A 14,890-nucleotide genomic window follows, 5' to 3' on the forward strand; every position below is an offset into this window, starting at 1 on the left:
AGTGTCAATTTATAATGTTAGTTTCAGATGTATAGCAAAGCGATTCAGTTATACATATACGTATGTATATTTTCAGATTCTTTTCCATTACAGCTCATTACAAGAAACTGAATATAGTTCTTTGTGCTATACAGTAGGTTATCTATTTTATATATAGTACTGTATATTGCCTCTTACTACAAATGTCCTTGCACTTAGGGGAAAGGAGCCTGGAGCTGGACTTGACATCTTTAGTAGGTTTGGGATTTTTCCATTGCTGTTAAAGGCAACACTCCTGAAAGCTTTTACTTCTATAAACACACTATTTTTATAATCGACCCTGAGGTTTCCTTTCCTAGAATTCACCCCCAGTAATAAAATCATTTAAAGCCAGCTACCGATTTGTCAGTTCTTAGGCAAAGTGCCTCCCGGACTCAGAATTCCTCAGGATCCTGGACGGATGAACAACAAACATGAACAGGATAACTCCTGGCTAGCTGCAGGAAGGGGCGCCCCAAACCTGCAATTATATAGGGTGACATGACTCCCCCAATTGCTAGATGTTTGGGGGAAATGAATCATCCTAGCAGGCACACATATTTTCATAGCATGTTTATATTCAGTATAGAAAGAATGCATTTGCAGAAATAACAGAACTGTGTTTCCTCACCAAGGGAAGAAGAAATATAACTCTAAGTTTAAAAAGCGGTGGGAGGCTCTCTCTCGCTCCCTAACATCATAATTCACCCTTTCAGCCATGTGCTGCCATGCTTGATCTTTTTACTTTTAATTTATTATTTGTGCTGCTGCTGCTGGGAAGCTTTGATGTCAGGGACTAGAGGGAGGTGAAGACATCATCTTGGAGGTGCAAGGATGTCCCTTCAACACCACGATCTCTCTTCTTCACCTGGTTGCCTTCTAGCTCACCCAAGTTGTATCTCGAAAGAATTGTAAGGAGAAAGAATCTTATCTCAAGGGATTGCAAGGCCCTGGGGCAAAGAGGTGCGACTGTGGAAACAATTTCCTATCAAAGCCTAGGTCTGTCTGCAGAGATGCTCATTCACTGTATTAGCATATATGTCATTCATCATTCATTCAATCAGTGTTTACTGGGCATGGAATAACTGCTATGGACTGTGGAAGAGACAGGGACACAGTATGTGACAGATACTGCTGACTACCCATCCAACAGCCACTCCTTCCAACTTCTTAGATTAGAGGACACTAATTTTGTTTAAGTATCCAACCCTCAAGGAGGGGAGCCCTGTCTCCACCCTAGCTAATTAGTTTAAGTCAGGAGTCAGCAAACACTGGCTCACAAGCCAAATCCAGCCTACTGGCTTCTTCTGTATATAAAAATATACTACAACCATGTCATCTTTACGTATCATTGATAAATGTTTTCATGCTGCATAGCAGAATCAAGTAGTTACAAAAGAAAGCATATGGCCTGCAAAACTATAACATTTGCCCTCTGACCCTTTATAGAAATATTTTGCTGAATGCTGGTCTAAACCAATTAGTAATACCACGCCCCTTGTCAGTGTTTGGTTTGGTTTCCAAGTGGACAAGTGACCCAGCACTGATAAATGACACTTGAGGGAAGTCTGCTGAGGGTAACTGGGACAAAAAGAGGTTTCTTTTCTTCCACTGGAGTGACTCCTAGAATGATGACAACCAACTTGCATTTATGAGAAAGGCCAGTCTAAGGACCAAGTTGACATCCTGGGGATAGCAGGGCAGAAATGCAGAAATAACCTGTCTTGATGTCTTCAGGCTGTTGAACTAGCCAACCCTGGAACCAGATACCTCGGCGTTTCCTGGCCTGTGAGATCACGTGTCCTTGGTGTTCAAGCCAGATAGGTTAGGATCATCATGTCTTCTTGATGAGTCCACCCCTTTAAGTTTAGGAAATGACCTTTCTAAAAAAAATTTTTATAATTCTTATTTTTAATTGAAGTATAGTTTACAATGTCAGTTTCATGTGTACAGTGAAGTGATTCACTCAAACATATATATACATATGTATTTTTTCAGATTCTTTTCCATTACAGCTCATTACAAGAAACTGAATATATTTCCCTGTGCTGTACAGTATGTCCTTGTTGTTTATCTATTTTATATATAGTAATGTGTACCTATTAATTCCAAACTCCTAATCAATGACCAACTTTTATCTTGGTAATATTCTTTGCTCTAACATCTACTTTGTCTGATATTAATATAGCCACTCCAACTTTTTGTGGTGAGTGTTAGCACAGAAATCTTTTTCCATTCTTTACTTTAAGCTATTTGTGTCCTTGAAATGTGTTTCTTGCAGGAAGTGTATAGTTTCATCTTGCTTTTTTATGCACGATGGCAATTATTTTCCTCTGCATCATGTTATTTAGACCATTTACACTTATTGTGATCATTGACAGAGTTAAAGTTTAAATCTATCTTTCTGCGATTTGTTTTTTATTTGTTTCATCTGTGCTTTGTTTCCTTGTCCTCTTTTTCTCCTTCTTTTGAATTAATTATTTTATGATTCTATAATAGCTCCTTTACTTGGCTAATTTTGGTGACTGCCTTAGGGTTTGTAGAATACACCTCCAAGTCATGTTATTTTATGTATGGTATATGAACCTTATAACAGTATACTTGTATTTTTACCCTCACAACATTTGTGCTATTTTTGTTACATACGTTACCAATTCCACATTGCATGGCATTATTTTTGTTTAAACAGTCAATTATTATTTTTAAAAGGTTAAGTAATTAGAAAACATTTATATATGTACCATGTGTTCACCATTTCTGGGGCTCTTTATTCCTTTCTGGAGACCTGTATTTCCAAATGGTTTTATTTTCCTTCTGCCTGAAGACTTGGCTTTAAAATTTCTTAAAATGCAGGTCTGCTGGATGAATTCTATCAGCTTTTGTGTATCTTTAAAAATCTTTATTTTGTGTTCATTTTTGAAAGATATTTTCCCTGGGCACAGAATTCTAGGTTGACATATTCTTTCCCCAGTACTTTAAAAAGTTGTTCCATTGTCTTCTTGCTTGCATTGCCTCCTATGAGAAATCTGCTATAGCCTGATCTTTGTCCTTCTATGTGTAACATGTCTTTTTCTTTTGGCTGCTATTAAGATTTTCTCTTTGTCACTGGTTTTGAGCAACTTGAATATGTTGTGCCATGGTATGTTTTTATTCATGTTTATTGTACTTGAGTTTCATTGAGCTTCTCAGATCTGTGAGTTTGTAATTATCATCAAATTTGGGAAATTCCCGGTCATTTTTTCTTTGAATATTTTTTGTATCCTCATCTCTCTCTTTTCTCCTTTGGACACTAACTATACATATATTAACCAGCTTGAAGCTTTTATTATCTCACAGTTCACTGATGTTCTGTTCATTTCTGTTTTATCCTTTCCCCTCTCTGTGCTTCATTTCAAATAGTTTCTATTTCTACATCATCCAAGTTTACTAATTTTTCCTCTGCAATTTCTAATCTGCAATTAATCCAAGCAAAGTATTTTTATCCTACACTGTAGTTTTCATCATCTTTAGAAGTTTAGTTCGGGTCTTTTTCAGATCTTTAATGTCTCTACCTAATCTTTTGAGCAACTAGTATTTTAATGTCCTTGTCTTTAATTCTAACATCTCTGTCAGTTTTGGTTTATTTCCTATTATGGTCTGTATTTTCCTGTTTCTGTGCATGCCTCGTAATTTTTTTTACTGGATTTACTAGCCATTGTGAATTTTACCTTTTAAGGTACTGGATATTTTTGTATTCTTATAAATGTGCTTGAGATTTGTTCTGGAATGCCGTTAGGTTTTATGGATATAGTTTGCTCCTTTCAGGTTTTTCTTCTAAGATTTATTAGGCTGAACCAGAGCAGTGCTAACTGAGGGCAAATTATTCCCTACAACTAGACCCTTCTGTGTACTTTACCCAAAGCCCCTTGAATTATGACATTTTCGGGTCTAGATGTTGGAAACAGGTACTAATGCTGTGCAGGCATTGTCACTGATATGTCTAATTCTTTGTGGGGGTTTTTCCCTCAGCCTCTGTGGTGCATGCATACAATCATTGCAATTCAGCTGAATTCTCTTGTTATCTTTCCTTCCACAGATCTCATCAATCCAATAGCCTAAACAACAACAAAATTTCTAAGGCCACATCTAAACCTTTCTTTCTCCAGGCCTGATCTCTCTCCCAAGTTAAAGTCCAGTATTTTCCAGGGATCTCTATCTGAATCGACTACCAACACTTTAAATATAAAATATCTCAAACAGAACTTATTATCTTCCTCTTCCTCCAGCAGCTCTTTCTTCTTTTATAACCCAGTGGCTCCCATTAACCCATTTAATGGTTATCATTATCATTTCCAAGTAGACCCCAAACCGTATAGTGACCTTTGACATTGCCTCCTTTCTCACATTCCAAATGTTTCACGTGCCCTTCCTTTATTTTCTATTCTTAGACAATGTTCTGTTCTCTGCCACCACTGAAGTTTGACCTACTATGTGGTCTTTCTGACAGTATCACTTTGCAGAATTTTTAAGAATAGTGTCTTAAAAGCCTTATTTTAATTATGTCACTATGTCTTAAAAGCCTTATTTTAATTATGTCACTGTCTTCTTTCAGAACTTCAGTGATTCTCAATTGCCTGCTGAAGAAGGTATAAAAATCCCAGCTTGGGCACTCTAGCCCTCGGTAATCTAGCACCCTTCCCATTCATGTTCTCTGCCACTATGCTGCACAGAATCTGTGTTTCAGCCAAACTTCCTAAACACTTTATGTTAATCCATTTCTCCTATCACTCTCTGTGCCTGGCATGTCTTCCTTCTCCACCACTGCTATCAAAATTATACATATCCAAGTGTGACTGGTACAACCTGTCTGGAAAGCAAATGTCAACAAGATCTAATATTTTACACACGTTTTTATTCAGAAATTCATATTTAGGATTTTATCCTAAGGAAATAATAGATAAAACAAAAAGTTGGCTAAAAGAATGTTTATATTACCAGTGTTTTTAATGGGACAAATTGGAAAAAATCTAAATGTTCACTAGAACATTTAATAATAAGATATGCAGTCATCTTTAATGTTATACAGACATTTATTGATATAGAAATATGTTCGCTATATGTTAAGAAAAAATAGACTGTATATAATGTAATCCCAATTTTATTTTTAAAATGTAATTAATTCATTGATAATATCTAGATAAATAGACAGAATAAAGAGTAAAAGGCTATATAAACTTTACTGTTAACAGTGGTTATTTCTGTGTGGTCAGACAACAGATTTTCTTCTTCTATTTGCCTATTTGTATTGGTTTGATTTTCTATAATAAATATGTATTATTTTCACAACTTGCAAAACTCACAGCTATTATTTAAGGGCCAACCCTCAAGCAACCTCCTTTCTGGATATCCAAGCACTCATTTATCATTTTTATCACCTAGGAGCTCATATCATAGACAACTCTGTGTGTGCCTCTGTTTTTTTCTACAAGATACTTCATGTCAAAGAGTATGTATTAAAGAGCCACGAATCCTCCAGCATCCCACAGGCTGGGTGTGCACAGTGATCCCTAACAGAGTGAATGTTAGGCAGCAGTAAGAGGCACAAAAGCTATAGATAAAAAAGTCAAAGCCAATAGTTGACGTAAGTGTAATATTTAGTTTACTCTTGAGTTTTCATTCCCAATTCTTTAGTTCTCTCACTATCTCTGGGAGAACTTTTTATATTTATTCTATCCTTTAAATCTGAATTTATTCTATCTTTTAAAATTTTTTATACTATTCCTACTGTAGGAAAATACCATGTCCAGCATTTCAGTTCTCCTTTTCCAAAGGAAGAAATCATGGAATATTTAAGAATTGTTTGATATTTCAAAAACTTGCTGACCTACAGTACTGGCAATACCTTCTGTGGCTGATACCACCATAAACTCTCTCACAGGAAGATGGTATCCACTCCTTCAAAAACACACAGCCCCACTGCTTGGCAGATTAGAAAGACATGAGAAGCTGAATCAGCCTAGTAGACTTTCCCTGAGAGAATAATTACTAACTGACACTCAGCCTGCAGGAAAAACAACCTGCACAATTGTGGAAACTATTATTTGCATGAGACATAATCTCAGGAGTAACAAAGTTAAACACGGTGTTCTTGAGTTCTATTCCTGAAGGTATCCAGAGTTAATACCTGCCAAGACATGTACCAACTCAAATCAAAATCTGAGGATAAAATTGCCCATGATGGAGATTTCTTCCTGAAAGACCTGCCATCGAGAACTGCTTTTGTTCAAAATACTTGGAAATGTGGCTAAATCCCCCTACTTCCTTCTAGGGCAAAATTACATCCTGTTCCATGCCATATCTCAAAAGTAAGATGCAGAACCCTTACTGTACATTTCAGATGGACAGATTTTACTTCTAACAAGACTGTTTACAATGATGAAAGGTGTTCCTCCTGGCCTCTGCCTGGACCTCTGGCTGCATAACCAGTAAAGTCTTCAGCCAGGGTTCTCAAATTTTAGTGAAGATGAGATTTACCTAGGGAGCTGGATTAGTCACTTAATGCTGTGAAACAAATCACTTCAAAACACAGTGGCTTAAGGGACAAGAATTCAGAAGAGGCTTGGCTGGCTGTTCTGGCTCAGACTCTCTCCAGGGGATGTAGGCAGACATCCGCTGGGGCTGCAGTCGTTGGAAGGCTTGACTGGAGAAGAGATGCTGCTTTCAAGGTGACTCACTCACAAGGCTGGCAAATTAGTGCTGGCTGTCGTTAGACAGCCTCAGTTTCTCTCCACGTGGACCTCTCCACAGGGCTGCAGAGTATCCTCACAGCATGGAGGCCAGCTGCCCCCAGGGCAAGCAACAAGAGACCAAGCAAAAGCTGTTATGCCTTCTATAACCTGCCCTTGGAAGTCACACACTGACAATTCTGCTGTATTCTTTCTGCTACGTGGGTCAGCCTGACCCAACGTGGGAGATCACACAAAGGCATGAATACCAGGTGACATGAGGCTCCTGGGGACAGGCAATCTAGGAGGCTAGCCACCAGAGTCCACCTTCTATCCTTCAACCCTGAGATAGATGCTGTAATGGGATGAGACTTGGGGGTCTCTGTGGAGGGGAAGGGAGGGGGTGAGTGTATTCTACACATGAAGGAATATGAACTGCTGGGGCCATTGAGTGCCCTGAGACAGAATGGCTCCAAAGATGGCCCCATCTATATATTTATCCCATCCTACATGCTCTTCTTACAATGTGACTGATCTCCTCCCACCAAGAGGTGGGGTCTATATTTTGTTCCCTTGAACTGAGGGGAGAGAGAGAGGAGAGGTCACTGCCCCAATCAGCGGAGAAGGGCATATGGTCAAAGTGATGCTAAGTAAATTTTGGAGGCTAGGACACAGTAATGATACAGCTTCTGCCATATTTCCTTCCCCCATCTCTGAGGACAATTGTCCTTGAGACACAGACACCATATTGTGAGGAAGCCCAGGCAACACAGAGAGGTCACGTGTTGGGGTTCTGGCTGACAGTCCCATCTGGGCCCTCAGCTGACAATGAGCATCATCTGTCTGTGAGTGCACAGCCCTCAGGTGCTTCCTGCCCCAACCTGAGTCTTCCAGCTGGGTCCCCAGACATCATGAAGGAGAGATGGACCACCTGTACTATGACCTGTTGGAACAACTGACCCACAAAAGCCGTAAGAGATAATATCTGATGATGGTTGTTTAACCCATGAAGTTTGAGGTAATTTAAGGTGATAGATAACTAATGCAGTAACTTAAAATATACTTGTTAGGACTACAAATCTTCAGCCCCCACTCCAGACCCACTGAGTGAGATTTCCTAGGCCAGGAGAAGCCTGGGAAACTATTCATTTACAGAGTGCCTCAGATGATTTTCACCATCAGGAATATTGGGGAAATTCTGATGGAGTATTTTCCGCCACAAGTCTCAATGGAATAGTCTACTCAGGTTTTATCTTTGACTATCTATGCATTTCATTCACTTAGTGAAGACTACGACTGACTAGAAATTGAATCTAAATATGCTTCCGGATGAGATGATCTTGAATTTCTAATTCTTCAATTTTATAGTAAATCATCAGAAGGTAGTGCTTAAAGAAGAAATATAGAAAATACAATACAAAAGTTTTACAGATTTTTGGACAGCATGTGAAATCCTGTTTCTTCAACCTTTAAATACAGCTGTTCAACAATCAGGAAAAACAGAGAATGGAAGAAAAAAAATATTTTCTGTGGCAACTTTAAATGTACCAAGATGGTGTAGAATCCCCAAGTTATCTTAAGTGGGGAAAAAACAAAGTGTGTAACAGTATCTATCTACTTACCAATATAAACATATATATTTATTTATTTAAGTGGTAAATGCAAAAAACTACCTCTGAAAAGATATACACAAAACTGGTCATGCTGGTTGCCTTTAGAAAGAACTGTATGGCTGGGGTAAGAGCACAAGAAAGACTTATTTTTCACTGAATATCTTTTGTATCCTTTGAATTTTAACAGATAAATGAAATGTTTTTAAAACATCTTTTCTCTTTGGTGATCCCTCCTTGAGAATCATTCCAGAATATGAAAATGTGACCCCCATACCATTATTGGTTACAGTTAATTTTTTTTTTTAAGGTTTCACAGTAAAAGGAAACCTGAGATCCTTCAGGACTAGTGATCCTAACAGATTACAATCTAGTCACTGTAGAGTTCAGCGCTCCATCCTCATTTATCACTGTATCTCTCGGTTGTCACTGTCCATCCTCCAACTTGTTACAGCACAGCACTTAAACTCTGCACAAGTGGACACTTGCCTTGGGCCTGTCACTCTGAGAACCCTGCTTGGGCCCTTCTCTGGCCTTGCCTATCTCACTCACTAAAGCGCTATGGCCAAGGGGACATGTCCATCAGGGCCTACAGGCTATGGGCTTGGGAAAACCTACCACCACTTGTTTTTGTGAAAGAATATGGTAGGAGATGTTTTATTTCAAAAATAAATGATAGCCATCTTGTCCTCAGAAACAACAGTGACTTCTATATTGTCATTCTCCTGTATCGTTGTTATTTAGTGAAACATGTTACTAGGCTTAACCCCAGGGAAAAAAAATCAATATTATACATTAGTAAGGATTTTAATGTCTTATGCAAAACGATATGAACATATTACTTAAAAACAAGCAAATTTTAATACATTTTTTTCAGAAGCAAATTTGTCAGTGGGGGATCCTTTGAATGTCTCTTTTGTTCAAAGATCATTCATATTAAAGGCTACATATCCTGACACTGCTGCTGATTGTTGGATAGGAATCCAATGGAAAAAATTGGAACCAAGAGGTCAAAAGAAAAAAAGAAGCTATATATTTGTCAGCACATTGCTCTTCAAGCTTTGAATGTGGAATCTGTTGTGTAAAACACAGAAGAGTAGACAGTCAGTCAAAGAGAAATGTGTTCTAGCTGGAAATGAAAGGAAGATTAAAGAGAAAGTTACATGTTAAAACTACCTATAGTGTACCCTTTTGAGGCATTTTAATTTGTATGCTATCATGAAAGGCTTTTTTACTAGGAAAAATATCCATATGGATGCATGAGCTAATGTGGAATTTCTCACTATTTTTCATAGCAGCTGAGCTTGTAAATCACTCGAGATCTCATTTAAGTGGAGAACAGGGACAGATCATGAATGGACTGCAAATGGGAGCAAGGGAGGCCTCGTTTGACTACATGGAGATCTGGAAAGCTGACATTTGAAAGGGGCACTTATTAGCAGATACTAACTACTGCATACAAAATAGATAAACAACACGGTCCTACCGTATAGCACAGGGAACTATATTCAATACATTATAATAACCTATTATGAAAAAGAATATATACAGTATAACTGAATCACTATACTGTACTCCAAAAACTAACAGAACATTGTAAGTCAACTATACTTCAATGCTTTTTAATTTAAAAATTAAAAAAAAAAAATCAAGGAGGATTGGCCAAAATGTGTTGGAAGATATAAAGAAATAACTAGTATGGAATGCTTATCTCCCTCATCCCTACAAGAAAACAAATAAACAAACTAGAAGATCTGGAACTATTATACCGAACCTGGTCCAAGAACCATTATACCAAATCTCTGGGAACTCTGCGATGTAAAATAATTTACTTCTGGACTCTGTACATGATAATAGAAGATAGGTAACTGTGATTTCTGGAATGCAGATGCTGATGGGGTGGTAAGATCCCTCCAGACATGCTGGTTCACCTCAGAACACATCACCAGTGACACAATATGTCAGCCTGTCTGGTCTATGGACAGTGACTCCTCAGTGTCTCCCTAAACTGAGTTTCTGTCTTATTAAGAGCCTGAGAAAACTAGCAGTGATGTAGAATTCTGTCAAAGAAATTATTTTTATTTTAGTGTTTAAAAGGTCTCGTTCTCTACAATAACTAAGTGCACAAATGAAATTATCTGAGAAACGGGGACTTCTACTAATTCTCTCCCACACCGGGCACAGAGCAGCTGAGGGGCGACTCCCAGCTGTGCGTGGTCCTCTCCACATCAACCCAGCCACGAGACCCAGGTCACTTCCTTTGTATTGCATACATGCTCACCAAGGCTTGCAGGTGAGTTGCAGACATTACTGAAAGTTTAGAGAAGAGGAGGAGGGTTACAACCCAACAAGAAAAACAATTTAAGATTAAATATGAGACATCACGATTTCCAGCATCCCCTGGGCCCTGTTTACCAAATCAAGCATTCGGCACCCACAATGTGATTCGAATTGCTATTTCTGTTCTGCTCTCTCAGTCCCATCTCATCTTTCCCCTCTCCTCCCACCCCAGAATTTATGTCCACTGATGTAGAATAGTACAGTTCTTTGTTGTCTCTTTAAACCACATTCCCTTGAGGGACTTGTCTTCTGCCCCCAAGCCTTTGGCAAAGCATTTAATCCATAAATACAGTTCCTTTGGTAAAAGGAACTCATGCCCTTTAGCAAAATGATCAGAGTTTTTACTCAACATGAAGCACTTTGCAAAGTGCCAGGCAAACAAAGGGCACTGTTACTGGTCACCGCTGTTACTCTTCACTCTTCCACGGCCAACAGGAACTCTCTGTTTGTTCAGGGCCCCCTGGATCCTGCAGGGCTTCCCCATGCCAGTGCACCTGCCCCACCAACCAGGAGGAGGAGAAGAGGGAGGGGAAGGGCGAGGGGGGAGAAAGAGGAGGGTTTTTTTCTCCTATGTGATTCTGGCAGAAAGAGCTCTCTAAGTTAAACTGAACGCAGGTTACCTATGCACTTGGCCCAAACTTTACCCTTAATCAACTGTCTTAAGCATTTTATGGTTTTTATCTAATTGGCACCACCCTTCATCCTCCCAGTGGTCTGAGTCCCCGGAGATTCTGGCCAGAAGTAGAAGGGATTCACTCCTAGTGATCTCTTAGAATATCAGGACCTTGGCCTTAGGTTTCTCAATAAGTGAAGCCGTCTTTTTCTGCCATTTCTGAAGCCCACTGCTTCCACTGCCCAGAGGCCCTGCAAGTGGACTCTGTCTCCTGCTTCCGGGCCACTGAAGCTGCGCCATTTTCTAAACCTCTCTCTCCCCTAAACATCCAAGAACTTCTGTTCCTATTGGTGCCCAGACCCAGAAATTCTCACCCTTGGGGCTCATGGTAATTCAGTGTTGGCGACCAGTTAACTCAAGGGTTCAGACCTTGCAAAAGACACACAGACCCCATTTTCCTGGGGGTGAGGGGAGGTGGTGCTGAGTTCATCTCTTACTTCTGTGTTCTTTCTGCCTTCTGAATTCACAGATACTTGACTTAGTGGGTTTCCTTTTGGCCTGGGGAAGGTTTTTCCTACTATATTCTGAGAGACAAGATTGCTTGCTAGTTGAAGATGCACAGCACTCCAGGGCTGAGAATTTCAAAGGACTCTTCAAAACCACAGTCTAGACCCTTCATTCACCAGTAGTCACAATAATAATACCTCACATTTAAGGAATGCCTCCCATGAGCAATGCATACGGTTAAGCGTCTCATATACATTATCTCATTCAATCATCCTTAAAGCCCAATGATATAGACATTTTTATTATGTCCATTTTACAGATGAAACTGAGGTTCAGTGAGGTTAAACAACTTGCCCAAGGTCATAGAACTAATGTGTCAAAGTCAAGTCCAAATGCTTTTAACCACTGGACTATCCTACCATTGAAATCATTTCATTAATAAGCCCTCTGAAGCCAGCCCTCATATGTCCTCAGAGCCTTCTACACATAACTGAGCTGTGCACTGATAAGCCAGTCTCAGATGCTCCCTCAAGTCAGCAGATGAAGCACGGTGGCCCAGCCTAGAGGAAAGCTGGTTGAGAATTGCTAAGCAGAGCTGGAAGCTCCCCTCAGCAACAACTCAAAGAGGAAGTTTCATCTGAGGCCCTAGGAGATGCTCTGCAACTCAGAGCAGACACAGACTGCCCAACGTCATCCCTGAAGGGTCAAGGTCAACCCTTGGAGTCACTGCCGATTAATACAGTCATCATTCCTACTTCCCCCCTGAGAAGCCCCCAAACTCATGAAATAACCAGGCTTGCCTTCTGACCAGCTCATAGAACTACCTAGACTTCTCCAGTATCACTTAATGGTTCAGTGGGACCCGCCACTTTCAGCAGGGTGACTTCTAAATCTCCAGTCAGAGGTACCAAAGCAACAGATCTATCTGACCTAATGCTGTCACATACTGGCCAGCCTTGGGGAGTCCTCCCAAAGGACCATTTTAAAATCCTTAGCTATGTTATAGCTATGTGGTGTACCCTCAATATTAGCCCCCAAACCTGTGCCCCCCAAACCCTGAGCTCCACCTCAGGCTTGAGCTCCCCAGAACTCCCACACATCTAAGAATGTACAGTTGCATGGTCCTCCTATAGGAGTCTGGGGCTAACGTTCTTTCAGATATCCTTTCCATTATATATTCCATCTTACATACCTCATTCAAAATATTCCTGCACTCTGCTTCATTCTCAAACCATTGGTGTCCACCTTATACACACACTCCTGATTTCAATTTTAGCCTGTAACATGGCTACCCAAAGTACTAGTATATCCTTCTCTCTTATTTATTTTCCATGAGGCACTGACAGGCACTTTGGTACAAAACACAAACTCAGAAACCTGGGTAGTAGTTCCAGGTGTCTCACTAACTAGCCAGCTTCTGGACCTTTGCTGTGTTCTAGGCTCCTCCCCAGGATGGGCATCCGGAATGACTGTTAAGCTTCCTTCAACTCTAAACCTTCCCTCATTCTCCCCTGCAATGTCTCACTGCCATGTAAAGTTAATACGAGCTTGTTCCCTTTCTATCCATCTTCTGATCTTCCCCCTAATGGCTGGCATTTCCAGTGTGCTCCCTAATGTCTTAACCTTGGAGATATCCTCGATTTCTCTGCCTACAGAATTAATCTAACCAATGCCAAGTTCTGCCGAATGACAGTACTTAAATGTATTCCTCTGTTTCCCTTTGTTTCAGTCTTCATCCATTCAGTTTTACTTGTACATAAACTTTTCCAGTGTAAACATCTCCATTTTCGCTAGTGTAGTCTCCTGACTCTTTTTTCCCTTCCTAATCCTCTCTATATAATTATACAGCAACAATCAACTCTTTCATGTGTGACTTGATACTTTTCCTTCTCACGAGAAGCTCCCAACTGCCTCCTGCATTGATTTTATACTCCTTCAACCAGTCCCCAAGCATACCATCTCAGGTTACCTCCAGGCTCATGTCATTTTAAGCTTGTGGAGAGAAAACGATACTAGTAAGCAACCTTTGAAATAATGGCTGCTGTTTCTTTCAGACGCCTCAGCTTCAGAAAGGTCACAGAAAGTTATCTGCTTCTTATTAACATCTAATAGCTGTGTTGTTCCCATAGGCAGAAACAAACAAACAAAAAAAGCAATGGCAATTTGACAGTGACATAAACACCTGTCTGGCTAATGAATTCCTTGCCAAGTGCATGTTCCAAGAGAGAAAGCAATGTCACCTTTAACATAAGTGACTTTTCCCAGAATGCTGGAGTTGCACCAAGGAAAAGTAAGATCTGTGAATAGCTTAAATGAAAAAAAAAATATTGGAGCTGTATCTCTGGGAACATTAAAATGGGAACTATCATGTCATTTTGGTTCATCATAACTGTATTTCCTATCTCTCTCAAGAATAAGCACAGTGCCAACTGCCATTAAAACTTCACAAGAACCCTCAGGTTCACCAATTCAGGTATTTCCCTTGATGGACCGTAAAATGCTCTCTTTTCTAATCCTAGAAGCAAACTACCCAAATGATATAAAAGTGCATCTTTACGACTAAAACGATCAGGCTATCAAAGTTACTAAATATAACCACGAAGAAAACAGACTTCCCCAACGCTGATCAATGCCAAATATCTTATAGGTTGAGACTCTTCCATGATATACCACACATGGAGAAAGGAAGCAGATATAGATAACTATGAAAGCTCCAGAGTCTTAACTCTTTCCAAACCACTGCATTCTGGATGCTCTCTTGCCACACAAACACAGCCTCCAGGGGGCTATGCATGATCTGTAACCAGAGAGGCAAAAAATACACATCCCTTCTGAAAATGAAATCTCCAAAGGTAAGGCCAAGATGATACCACCACTGTAACATCACCTTTTGCCCCTAGCAGCTTCTATTAGAGCAAAGCTTTAGAAATTTGAGGTGTCTCAGAGTGGCAGACTGGATAATAAAGCAAGAACCTTCAATATGCTGCATACAAGAGACCCACTTTAGGGAGAAGGACACATATAGATTGAGAGTGAAAGGATGGAAAAGGATATTCCATGCAAATGGAAAAGCCAAAAAAGCAGGTGTTGCAGTACTG

The sequence above is a fragment of the Camelus ferus genome, chromosome 3 (genome assembly GCF_009834535.1).
Source record: "Camelus ferus isolate YT-003-E chromosome 3, BCGSAC_Cfer_1.0, whole genome shotgun sequence".
NCBI classification, from domain to species: domain Eukaryota; kingdom Metazoa; phylum Chordata; class Mammalia; order Artiodactyla; family Camelidae; genus Camelus; species Camelus ferus.